Genomic DNA, 13755 nt, shown 5'->3' with positions numbered 1-13755 from the left:
GGCCACAAAGGATTTCAGATAGACTTCGTCTTTATTTGTTGTGTATTCAGGGAAGAGGAGCATTAGCCATCTGGCCTATGAGACAGCGGGACATAAGCCTCCTCAGAGGATTACATCTCACTCAACTAGGGCTGTGGCCTCTTTTTGGGCCTTTAAGAACAAAGCTTCTATGGAGCAGATTTGTAAGCGGCGACTTGGTCTTCCTTACACACTTTTTGCAAAATTCTACAAATTTGATGTTTTTGCTCTGCCGGAACCAGCCTTTGGGAGAAAGGTTCTGCAAGTTGTGGTGCCCTCAGTTTAGGGTCAGCCTCCATTTATCCTCCCGTGTTTTTCATGCAGTGTCTTCTACAGCTTGGGTATTTGTTCCCACATGTAATAAATGAAGCAGTGGACTCTTCTCTCATTAAGATGGAAAACATAAATTATGCTTACCTGATAATTTCACAGTTTCTCTGGTGGGCGGACCTAAATTTAATTTTATTCTTCTGGCACCATTTATACCCTGATATTTCTCCTACTGTTCCTTGTTCCCTCGGCAGAATGACTGGAGGATGAGGGGAGTGGGGGAGGTATTTAAGCCTTTGGCTGGGGTGTCTTTGACTCCTCCTGGTGGCCAGGATCTTAATTCCCACAAGTAATGAATAAAGCAGTGGACTCTCCTCCCACAGATGGAAATGAAATTATCAGGTAAGCATAATTTATGTTTTTTTTCTTCTTAAACGGGGAGAGTCCACAGCTGCATTCATTACTTTTGGAATACAGAACCTGGCTACCAGGAAGAGGCAAAGACACCCCAGCCAAAGGCTTAAATACCTTCCCAACTTCCCTCATCCCCCAGTCATTCTTTGCCTTTCGTCACAGGAGGTTGGCAGAGAAGTGTCGGAAGATTCGGTTTAGTCTCTTATGGAGGGTAGTACTCTTCAGAATGGGACTGGAGTTTTAAGTAGTCCTGTCAGCCTCTCAGTGAGAGCATGGATGAAAGTTAGAGTCCGGAAATGCAGGGAGAGTCTTTCTGTGAAACCATCCCAACTCATATATTAACAGCTCCATAAGCAATCGGCGTTGATGACTTTTGCTGCCTGCTTTCTTTACTCAAGTCCATGTCAAAAGTGAAACTACTATCTGTCACACTTGAAGGGCCATGTTCCTGTTCAATGGTGTAGATTCTGGTAACATTGTTTCATTTTACTTTCAGTATGAGTATGTAATGTATATGAATAAGTCAGGTTCTCAGTGGGACTCCTTTATCTTTGGAATCAAGGTTTAATATCTCCTGAGGGAGGTTATTGAACAGGGAGGACTTTAATCATGTTTGTTATGTGATTCAGTCTGCTAATGTGTAGTGATGCTTGGGCTCGTGGCTATTTCGGAGCATACCTGCCTTTTTTATCATGCTGTCTTTTTGGACTGGCACGCTTTTCTTTGGTCTGCACAGTGCACCTTGTGACTGGACGTGGTCACGTTTCTGTTCTCCATTTCCGTATTCCTGACTGTGTGACGATGGAGAGAGTCTGTTTTGCTAGTTGCCTGGGTCATAGGATGTGGTGAGTGCCCCAGCTATTGGGGGTATTAGGTGCCATTTCTTTTTTATACATAATTTCAATCACCAAGTCATGGAGGATTCTGATTTTGTAGAGACAGATGTCTCTGATTCAGATTCTACTTCTTGCAAAGAATATGAAATGGTCCGAGTAATCCATGCCCATCAGTTATGTTCTGAATTTTCTCCCGAATCGGGGAACTTAGACTCCGCCGAGCCATCTGCCCCTGAGGATTCCATATCACGCGGGCGGCGTGCCCTAGATCCTTCTTTTGCTACGCAAGCAGGTGTCCCAAATGCCGTTACCCCTTTTCCGGTAGGCAGCTTGTTTCTTCCAGAAGTTACAGCATAGTTTTGCACGGCCATATCTATGGCACTGGCGCATTTACATCTTCCTGGAAGATACTGTCCGTGTTCTGCTAACCAAGGCTCGTCGGGCGTGGGACCGTCTGTATCAGTATATTTGTGTATGGGCGAGTAGAGCGCTGGAACTATGAGGATCCCAAACACCCTATAAATATAAGATCCTTCGGTCTTATGAGATAACTAGTCTAGGGTGGAGGGTATATAGGGGCGTTGTTACCAACTTAAGGGATTGTGATTAGCTATATTAGTAAGAATTTTCAAATATATAAACCAAATTACCTGTATTGGGATATATATTGCAGTGATGAATATACTTATAGAATATATATTTTAAATAGTGTATAACTGATTTACAAAGTGAAGATATTCTATCAGTTTAATGTGCCAAGTGAAAATGTGATGCTTAGTTGCCAAATTATTGCCACATTAACAATTTTACACTCATCTAAGAACTGCGTGCAAAGCACTAAGAGCAGTTCCACCCATATCTCATACAACATAGTAGCTGGGAATAGTTACCAACTTGGAAGACAAGTGTAACGAATCTTTGAAAAGTATCCTCCCATTGGGGAGTGTGACGTCAAATGCCGAACAGAGGCGGCAGAGCTGGAGGAACTCCGGTAAAGAACTACAAGCCGATCTGAAAATCACAGCGGTTAAAGTAAAAGGAACTGTGAGTACTACTACAGAACATCGGTAAACTCCCAAATAGTGTGTACTAGTATATCTCTTTTACCTTAATCTTTCGGACAGTATTACGCTGCTAAAATTGATAGACTTTGACTGCGTGCAAGGCACTAAGAGCAGTCTTCCTCGACAAGCTTAAAAAGTACAGCAATACGAACTGTTCCATCGCAAACTATTTTGATTTGATGGGACAAACAAGAGATATACATGTGATTTAGAGATTACATACAGAACCGCAATGCAGATATATGCCAAATTCTAAAGGTTCACAGTTGGCATCATTTATATTATAACGCAATATATATTGGTTGTATACATTAAATTTAAAGCCTCTATTATAAACGTCTATATCAAGAGATATATCACCTATTGTTTTGAATACTTGGGGAGACGTCCCACAACTTTTCTTTTAGCTAAGTAAGTTATGTGTGAATGTTCCATTTTAGATAAAATATCTTTTAAACTGTTTTTTCTCGAATTGCCTCTAGCATAAAGACTAATAAATTGGAATTTATTTAAGAAATTGGTTTGTGTATTTTAGAATTTCACAGGTTGTGAGTTAAAGGTTGTATTAAGTTGAGATAGCTATTTTTATATATAATTTTTATCTTCACGATATATGCACAAAACACCCTAATGTAAGGATACAAGGGGAGTTCTATTTGATTTGTTAAAGTTTTTTCATTTAACATCATTTCTTCAAAGAAAGCACCATATTAGGTCTAAAAATTTAGGATCATCACTGAATACTATTCACCAAAATAGTGTATTCACACTAAGTATACACACTTTTTATATAGGTAATTTGTATATAAATATATTGTATAAAATACTAGGAACACTAAGCATCACATTTTCACTTGGCACATTAAACTGATAGAATATCTTCACTTTTTAAATCAGTTATACACTATTTAAAATATATATTCTATAAGTATATTCATCACTGCAATATATATCCCAATACAGGTAATTTGGTTTATATATTTGAAAATTCTTACTAATATAGCTAATCACGATCCCTTAAGTTGGTAACAACGCCCCTATATACCCTCCACCCTAGAATCATCTGTATCAGATCAGCCCTCTGGGGAAGCAGTTTCCTCTGAGGCTTCAGGGGTCCACCCTCGGGTCGGGGTCATCAGTTTCCCCCGGCTGAGGTTTTTGTTGCCTTTCTTTATAGAATGGCGCGCCTTCGTGTCCTTCTGAGGCATGTTTTGGCAGTGCTGGAGGATTCCATTTCTAATGGTTCCATGGATCCTTGGTCTTGCGTTCCAGACGGCAAGCTGGGTTAGACGCAAGGGGATGAAGTCAATATCCTTGTCATCTCTGTTTCTTTTTTTGTGGTATCTTATTCCAGTCCTAGGCTTTGGAAGAATTGGGCCTCTGATTGGCTGGTCCCGTTAGTGTGTCCATTCTTCTTGGGCGTTCACCTGCGGGTGCTACCTTCATTTACTTTGATCCGGTCAGGATGTATTTTATTTCGTTTAGAGAAGCTCATGTCTGTTATAGTTTTTCATTTTGGAAAACATTTCTTTTCTGGAATTTGATACTAGCGATTTTGTGGTCGCTTTAGCAAGTTTGTTAATTAGGAATTTGACTTTTCTGTGGACTTGGACAGTTCCGTGGTGCCCTATATATCAGGCTGGTCCCAGTCGGGCACTAATTTTTCTGTTCCTGGATGTCTATATCAACCACATGGTGCCCGTTATAACTGGCTGGCCCGGTTGGGGTGCCAAGCTTGCTCACTCTGGTGAGGAGTTGATTTCTCCAACATTGGTGTGTCCGGTCCACGGCGTCATCCATTACTTGTGGGAATATTCTCTTCCCCAACAGGAAATGGCAAAGAGCACAGCAAAAGCTGTCCATATAGCCCCTCCTCAGGCTCCGCCCCCCAGTCATTCTCTTTGCCGCTCTGAACAAGTAGCATCTCCACGGAGATGGTGAAGAGTATGTGGTGTTTAATTGTAGTTTTTTATTCTGCTATCAAGAGTTTGTTATTTTAAAATAGTGCCAGTTTGTACTATTTACTCTAAAACAGAAAGGGATGAAGAGTTCTGTTTAAATGAGGAGTATGATTTTAGCAGCAGTAACTAAAATTGATTGCTGTTCCCACGCAGGACTGTTGAGCCCAGAGAACTTCAGTTGGGGGGAACAGTTAGCAGACTTTTCTGCTCAAGGTATGACTAGTCCATTTTCTAACAAGACTGTAATGCTAGAAGACTGTCATTTTCCCTCTTGGGGATCGGTAAGCCATTTTCTTAGACTCTTAACAGAATGAAGGCTTATTAAGGGCTATACACTGGTTGACACTCTTATGGGCTAAATCGATTGCTTTATTTAAGTTTTTTATGAAATCTAGAGGTGATTTATAAAGCTTTTATTGTGGGGGAACGTTTTTAGGCTCCAGGCAGTTGTTTAGACACCTTTCCAGTCAGGAAGGGCCTTTCACTATAGTAGGCAGAGCCTCATTTTCGCGCCATAATTGCGCAGTTTCTTTTGGATGCAGTGCATGCAGCTGCATGTGAGAGGGTCTGGTGATCATTGAAAACGTTCCTGGAAGGCTTAATTTGGTATCGTATAACTCCTAAGGACAGGTGAAGTCGCAGCAAACGCTGTGGCTGGGATTGTAGTGGGGTTAAAAATTGTTATTTGATTAAACGGCTCCGGTTTCCTCATTTAAGGGGTTAAAAGCTTGGGGTGCAATACTTTTAAGGCATTAAGACACTGTAGGAAATATCCAATCTTTACCAAATTTTCACCAAATACTTTTTCACACATTCAGAAATAAAGTGTGCTCTGTTTAACATTTAAAGAGACAGTAACGGTTTTGTTTTAAAACATTTTTTTTTCCATTATTAGCCTGTTTAAGCCTGTCTAACATGTCTGTACCTTCAGATAGAACATGTTCTGTATGTATGGAGGCCAAGGTGGTCCCCCCTTCAAATGTATGTGATAATTGTGCCATAGCGTCCAGACAAAGTAAGGACAGTACTGTCACATTTAATAAGGTTGCCCAAGATGATTCCTCAAATGAAGGTAGTGGGGATAGTTCATCATCCTCTCCTTCTGTGTCAACACCAGTTATGCCCGCGCAGGCGACCCCTAGTACATCTAGCGCGCCAATGCTTGTTACTATGCAACAATTAACGGCAGTAATGGATAATTCCATAGCTAATATTTTATCCAAAATGCCAGCATTTCAGAGAAAGCGTGATTGCTCAGTTTTAAATACAGTGGAGCAAGAAGGCGCTGACGATAGTTTATCTGTCATACCCTCACACCAGTCAGAAGTGGCAGTGAGGGAGGGTTTGTCGGAGGGAGAACTTTCAGATTCAGGAAGAATCTCTCAACAGGCAGAACCTGACGTTGTGACATTTAAATTTAAGTTAGAGCATCTCCGCGCATTACTTAAGGAGGTGCTATCTACTCTGGATGATTGTGACTCTTTGGTCATTCCAGAAAAATTGTGCAAGATGGACAAATTCTTAGAGGTCCCGGTGCACCCTGATGTCTTCCCGATCCCTAAAAGGGTGGCGGACATAGTGAATAAGGAGTGGGAGAGACCAGGCATACCCTTTGTCCCACCTCCTATTTTTAAGAAATTGTTCCCCATGGTCGACCCAAGGAAGGACACATGGCAGACAGTCCCTAAGGTTGAAGGGGCAGTTTCTACCTTAGCTAAGCACACGACTATCCCCATTGAGGACAATTGTGCTTTCAAAGATCCTATGGATAAAAAATTGGAGGGTTTGCTTAAAAAGATTTTTGTGCAGCAAGGTTACCTCCTCCTACCAATTTCGTGCATTATTCCTGTCACTACGGCGGCGTGTTTCTGGTTCGAGGAACTAGAAAAGTCGCTTAACATGGAGACTCCATATGAGGAAGTAATGGACAGAATTCACGCACTTAAGTTAGCTAATTCCTTTATTTTAGATGCCGCTTTGCAATTAGCGAGATTAGCGGCGAAAAATTCAGGGTTTGCAATTGTGGCGCGCAGAGCGCTCTGGCTAAAGTCTTGGTTGGCAGATGTATCTTCCAAGACAAAATTGCTTTATATCCCTTTCAAAGGTAAGACCCTTTTTGGGCCGGAATTGAAAGAAATTATTTCAGACATCACTGGGGGAAAGGGCCATGCCCTCCCACAGGATAGGCCTTTCAAGGCTAAGAATAAGTCCAATTTTCGTTCCTTTCGCAATTTCAGGAACGGACCGGCTTCTAACTCTGCAGCCTCTAGACAAGAGGGTAACGCTTCCCAGACTAAACCAGCTTGGAAACCAATGCAAGGCTGGAACAAGGGTAATCAGGCCAAGAAGCCTGCTGCTGCTACCAAGACAGCATGAAGGGGTAGCCCCCGATCCGGGACCGGATCTAGTAGGGGGCAGACTCTCTCTCTTTGCTCAGGCTTGGGCAAGAGATGTTCTGGATCCCTGGGCACTAGAAATAGTCTCTCAGGGTTATCCTCTAGAATTCAAGGAACTACCCCCAAGGGGAAGGTTCCACATGTCTCACTTATCTTCAAACCAAATAAAGAGACAGGCATTCTTACATTGTGTAGAAGACCTGTTAAAGATGGGAGTGATACACTCAGTTCCAGCTGTGGAACAAGGTCAGGGGTTTTATTCAAACCTGTTTGTAGTTCCCAAAAAAGAGGGAACTTTCAGACCAATTCTGGATTTAAAAATTCTAAACAAATTTCTCAGAGTTCCATCGTTCAAAATGGAAACCATTCGAACAATTTTACCTACAATCCAGGAGGGTCAATACAGTATATGACTACCGTGGATTTAAAGGATGCGTACCTACATATTCCTATCCACAAAGATCATCATCAGTTCCTAAGGTTTGCCTTTCTGGACAAACATTATCAGTTCGTGGCTCTTCCATTCGGTTTAGCCACTGCTCCCAGAATTTTCACAAAGGTGCTAGGGTCCCTTCTGGCGGTTCTAAGACCGAGGGGCATTGCAGTGGCACCTTATCTAGACAACATTCTAATTCAAGCGTCGTCTCTTTCCAAGGCAAAGGCTCATACAGACATTGTTCTAGCCTTTCTCAGATCTCACGGGTGGAAGGTGAACGTAGAAAAGAGTTCCCTGTCTCCGTCAACAAGAGTTCCCTTTTTGGGAACAATAATAGATTCTTTAGAAATGAAGATCTTCCTGACAGAAGTCAGAAAGTCAAAGCTTCTAAACGCTTGTCAAGTTCTTCACTCTATTCTGCAACCTTCCATAGCTCAGTGCATGGAAGTAGTAGGGTTGATGGTTGCAGCAATGGACATAGTTCCTTTTGCTCGAATTCATCTAAGACCATTACAACTGTGCATGCTCGATCAGTGGAATGGGGACTATGCAGACTTGTCTCCAAAGATTCATGTAGACCAGATGACCAGAGACTCACTCCGTTGGTGGTTGACCCAGGATCACCTGTCTCAGGGAATGAGTTTCCGCAGACCAGAGTGGGTCATTGTCACGACCGACGCCAGTCTATTAGGCTGGGGCGCGGTCTGGGATTCCCTGAAAGCTCAGGGTCTATGGTCTCGGGAAGAGTCTCTTCTCCCGATAAACATCCTGGAACTGAGAACGATATTCAATGCTCTCCGGGCTTGGCCTCAACTAGCGAAGGCCGGATTCATAAGATTCCAGTCAGACAACATGACGACTGTAGCTTACATCAACCATCAGGGAGGAACAAAGAGTTCCTTGGCGATGAGAGAGGTATCAAAGATCATCAAATGGGCGGAGGATCACTCCTGCTATCTATCTGCAATTCACATCCCAGGGGTAGACAACTGGGAGGCGGATTATCTGAGTCGTCAGACTTTCCATCCGGGGGAGTGGGAACTCCACCCGGAGGTATTTGCCCAGTTGACTCAATTATGGGGCATTCCAGACATGGATCTGATGGCGTCTCATCAGAACTTCAAGGTTCCTTGCTACGGGTCCAGATCCAGGGATCCCAAGGCGACTCTAGTGGATGCATTAGTGGCGCCTTGGTCGTTCAACCTAGCTTATGTGTTTCCCTCTCCTTCCCAGGCTGGTAGTAAGGATCAAACAGGAGAAGGCCTCTGTGATTCTGATAGCTCCTGCGTGGCCACGCAGGACTTTGTATGCAGACCTGGTGAATTTGTCATCGGCTCCACCAGGGAAGCTACCTTTGAGACAGGATCTTCTAGTACAAGGTCCATTCGAACATCCAAATCTAGTCTCTCTGCAGCTGACTGCTTGGAAATTGAACGCTTGATTTTATCCAAGCGTGGGTTTTCAAATTCAGTGATAAATACTCTGGTCCAAGCCAGAAAACCTGTGACTAGAATGATTTACCATAAAATATGGAAAAAATATATCTGTTGGTGTGAATCCAAGGGATTCTCCTGGAGTAAGATTAAAATTCCTAAAATCCTCTCCTTTCTCCAAGAAGGTTTGGATAAGGGATTGTCAGCGAGTTCTCTAAAAGGACAGATTTCTGCTTTATCTGTCTTGTTACACAAACGACTGGCAGCTGTCCCAGATGTACAAGCTTTTGTACAGGCTTTGGTCAGAATCAAGCCTGTTTACAGACCCATGACTCCGCCTTGGAGTCTAAATTTAGTTCTTTCAGTTCTTCAAGGGGTTCTGTTTGAACCTTTGCATTCCATAGATATCAAGTTACTATCTTGGAAAGTTCTGTTTTTGGTTGCTATTTCTTCTACTAGAAGAGTTTCTGAATTATCTGCTTTGCAGTGTGATCCACCCTATCTGGTGTTCCATTCAGATAAGGTCGTTTTGCGTACTAAGCCTGGTTTTCTTCCGAAAATTGTTTCCAACAGGAATATTAACCAGGAAATAGTTGTTCCTTCTCTGTGTCCGAATCCAGTTTCAAAGAAGGAACGTTTGTTGCACAATTTAGATGTAGTTCGTGCTTTAAAGTTCTATTTAGAAGCAACTAAGGATTTTAGACAAACCTCATCTTTGTTTGTCGTTTACTCTGGTAAGAGGAGAGGACAAAAAGCTACTGCTACCTCTTTCTTTCTGGCTGAAAAACATTATCCGATTGGCTTATGAGACTGCCGGACGGCAGCCTCCTGAACGAATCACAGCTCACTCCACTAGGGCTGTGGCTTCCACATGGGCCTTCAAGAACGAGGCTTCTGTTGATCAGATATGTAAGGCAGCGACTTGGTCTTCTCTGCACACTTTTGCCAAATTCTACAAATTTGATACTTTTGCTTCTTCGGAGGCTGTTTTTGGGAGAAAGGTTTTGCAAGCCGTGGTGCCTTCCGTTTAGGTAACCTGATTTGCTCCCTCCCTTCATCCGTGTCCTAAAGCTTTGGTATTGGTTCCCACAAGTAATGGATGATGCCGCGGACCGGACACACCAATGTTGGAGAAAACAGAATTTATGCTTACCTGATAAATTACTTTCTCCAACGGTGTGTCCGGTCCACGGCCCGCCCTGGTTTTTTAATCAGGTTTGAAAAATGTCTTTCTCTATACACTACAGTCACCACGGCACCCTATAGTTTCTCCTTTTTTTCTCCTAACCATCGGTCGAATGACTGGGGGGCGGAGCCTGAGGAGGGGCTATATGGACAGCTTTTGCTGTGCTCTTTGCCATTTCCTGTTGGGGAAGAGAATATTCCCACAAGTAATGGATGACGCCGTGGACCGGACACACCGTTGGAGAAAGTAATTTATCAGGTAAGCATAAATTCTGTTTTTCTTGATTTTAGTTATAGGTGGCTTTTCGTTCCTAGACGTTAGGCTGGTCCTTGTTTTCCTTTGGGTGGGGCATCAGAGGGGATTGGGCTCAGTCCTCAATGTCCTGTTCCTGATTGTTGGCAGGATTACCATGGTCGGATCCTGCTAAGGTTTGCTCTTGGGGTTCCTGAGGTCCTTTGGTCTCGGAACTAGAGGGCGGTCTCTAGCAAGGACTTTGTTGGTTTTAACTGATGGGCAGTTACTTGGTCCTTTCCATTTTTTGTTTGGTCCTTCTGCTTATGGTGAAGCAGTTTTTTTGTTGGGCTTTGGGTGGTTTCAGGCTGTGGTGCCCTAAGAAGGGGCCGCCTCTTCTATCTGCCCATTTTGCATTCAGTGTCCTCTATAGCTTGGGTATTGTTTTTCCAAAAGTAATAAATGCAGCTGTGGACTCTCCCCGTTTAAGAAGAAAAACTTAAATTATGCTTACCTAATAATTTTCTTTTCTTCTGACGGGGAGAGTCCACAGCTCCCGCCCATGTTTTTATCTATGGGGCAACCATATTTTTTATTCTTCTTTCACCTTTTTTCACCCTGATATTTCTCCTACTGTTCCTTGTTCCCTCGGCAGAATGACTGGGGGATGAGGGAAATGGGGAGGTATTTCAGCCTTTGGCTGGGGTGTATTCGCTTCCTCCTGGTGGCCAGGTTCTGTATTCCCAAAAGTAATGAATGCAGCTGTGGACTCTCCCCATCAGAAGAAAAGAAAATTATCAGGTAAGCATAATTTAAATTTTTATGTTAGAATAAAGCCCAGTCTTACTTTATTGAAAGGCCCATTCCCAAGGAGGAAAACACTTTGCAATGGTGAAAAGCTAAATATCCCACCTTGGCGAAATTGGCAAAACCCTACTTGTGAGTGCCTCTTCTCTGCTGCAGGTAACAGCTTGCAAAAAAAAGACAGCCTGAGCCAGGAGCATGTGACGGCTCGCTCGGAAACAAGGGGAACATGGGCCATTCGGCCCTTGTTAAATCGGTCCCTATGTATGTGGATTTTATTTTAAATATAGGAAACAATTATTTATTTTTTATCCGATTAGTCGATTAATCAAAAAAATAATCCTCTGATTAATGGATTATGAAAATAATTGTTAAGTTGCAGCCCTAATCACAATTTAAATCACTAGTCAATAAGACTCTATTTAAATCATGGTTTTCTACAAAAAAGGTTTCATTTTTAGAATAATAACTTTTTAGATAATTTTTCCACTTATATAAGAAAATTACTGACTAGTTACATACCATTAGAGATTCATAGATGTTATGAATTTATTGGGAGGTGAACTATCTCCTGTGTAATAGGATAATTATTCATATTTAGTCAACTTTTCGACTGTACTTTATTATTTAACTAAAACAATAACATTATTGGTTTCACTTTAATTTTTACTTGGCCCTCCCTCCTCACACTTAGATCCTTGAGCAGATCTATTCCACTCCAAACAATCTTCTATTTATTGAACTTCTTGAAATTTATTGAGGGGTTGATTCTGTGTACATAAAATTGCAGGGGAACAATGGGATTAAAGGTACAGCAACGTCAAAATTAAGTTCATGATTCAATTTGAACATGCAATTTTAAACAACTTTAAAATGTTTTTGATCTAATTTGCTTTGTTTTTGTTTGTATCCTTTGTTGAAAAGCATACCTAGGTAGGCTCAGGAGCAGCAATGCACTACTGGGAGCTAGCTGCTTACAGAAACCCCTGGGAGAGCATGACATTATGAATGAATTAATGGAATCATTTACCCAAAAAAATTAAAGGGACAGTCAACACCAGAATTTTTGTTGTTTAAAAAGATAGATAATCCCTTTATTACCAATTCCCCAGTTGTGCATAACCAACACAGTTATAATTATACACGTTTTTTCCTCTGTGATTACCTTGTACCTAAGCCTCAGCAGACTGCCCCCTTATTTCAGTTCTTTTGACAGACTTGCAGTTTAGCCAATCAGAGCTGTCTTCCATGGTAAATTCACGTGCAGGAGCTCAATGTTATCTATATGAAACACAGGAACTAATGCCCTCTAGTGGTGAAAAACTATCAAAATGCATTTAGATTAGAGGCGGCCTTCAAGGTCTGAATCATGAAAGTTTAATCTTGACTAGACTATTCCTTGAATAGCCTTTGGATTATATGTATCTTGAATAGAAAACTATCTTTAGATAGATGATTTTTCCTCAAGGCATTTTATTTAAAAAATAAATAAAAAAATCCTATTTAACAAAAAACTCTGATTTAAATAAAAAAACAAAACTGATTTATTTATTATTTTTTTTAATTATTGATTTTTATTTACCCTGCTTGAGAAGGAGTGTGCATAGAGATGCGTCCCCTATAAAAATCTGTTGACAACAAAGGTACAATCTTGTTTAAAGGGACAGTCTAGTCAAAATTAAACTTTCATTATTCAGATAGGGCATGCAATTTTAAACAACTTTCCAATTGACTTTTATTATTAAATTTGCTTTGTTCCCTTGGTGATATTTTTGAAAAGCTAAACCTAGGTAGACTCAAACTGATTTCTAAACCGTTGAAAACCGCCTCTTAGCTCAGAGCATTTTGAAAGCTTTTCACGGTTAAACAGTACTAGTTCATGTGTGTCATATAGATAGCATTGTGCTCACTCTCGTGGAGTTATTTAGGAGTCTCCACTGATTGGCTAAACTGCATGTCTGTCAAAAGCACTGAGATAAGGCGGCAGAGGCTTAGATACAAGGTAATCAGAGAGGTAAAACGCATATTAATATAATAGTGTTGGTTATGCAAAACTGGGGAATGGGTAATAAAGGGATTATCTATCTTATTAAACCATAACAATTCTGGTGTAGACTGTCCCTTTAAGGTTTTTTTAGTAAGATACAATTTATCAAGGCAGCAGGGTCACAAATTCCATTTTAACCCCTTCGATGTAGCTGCAGGCGCATGACAAGCCCTCTTTGTTCTGAAATGGGAGTACCGGTGATGTCACCATGTACGCATGAGGTGATGACATAAAGACACTAAACCAAGTAGCTGCAATGGAGCTGGGTGGGGGTGGGGGGGGGGGTTATTCAAACCCCTCAATCTCGGCTTTTTAGTAAAAAAAAAAAAACTTGGCGATTGTTTGAGGATGTTACATTATATACACAGTAAAATAAATCCTGATATGTCTAGAGAAGCCTAGTAAAGATTTTCTAGTAGAAAGGTCCCTCTCTTAAAAAATATGTATAAATTATATCGGTATAGTCAGGTGATCAGCTGACCACAGCTGGATTGTCCAGTAATGCAAGCAGTGGCGTACATGCTGGTATATCGGAGTTTGCCAATCAGTTGTTTTATGTTTACAGGTCAAATTTGGGAAAGGCACTTAATAGAAATCATTGCAATATGTTTTATTCGTCATCTTAAACCGATTTTAACTTTTATTTCTTGTTTTAAAGT

General features: G+C 41.4%; 1 protein-coding gene across 1 annotated transcript in view; it reads left to right on the top strand.

Annotated features, from left to right (window-relative positions):
• The window catches only part of COG6 (component of oligomeric golgi complex 6), a 650023-nt gene that overhangs the window by 73364 nt on the left and 562904 nt on the right, over positions 1-13755 (top strand). The gene's annotated exons all lie outside the window — the stretch shown is intronic.

This window comes from Bombina bombina, chromosome 3, assembly GCF_027579735.1.
Source record: "Bombina bombina isolate aBomBom1 chromosome 3, aBomBom1.pri, whole genome shotgun sequence".
Taxonomy (NCBI): domain Eukaryota; kingdom Metazoa; phylum Chordata; class Amphibia; order Anura; family Bombinatoridae; genus Bombina; species Bombina bombina.
Note: the sequence above shows the minus strand (reverse complement) of the source record. Positions and strands in the feature narration are given on the sequence as shown.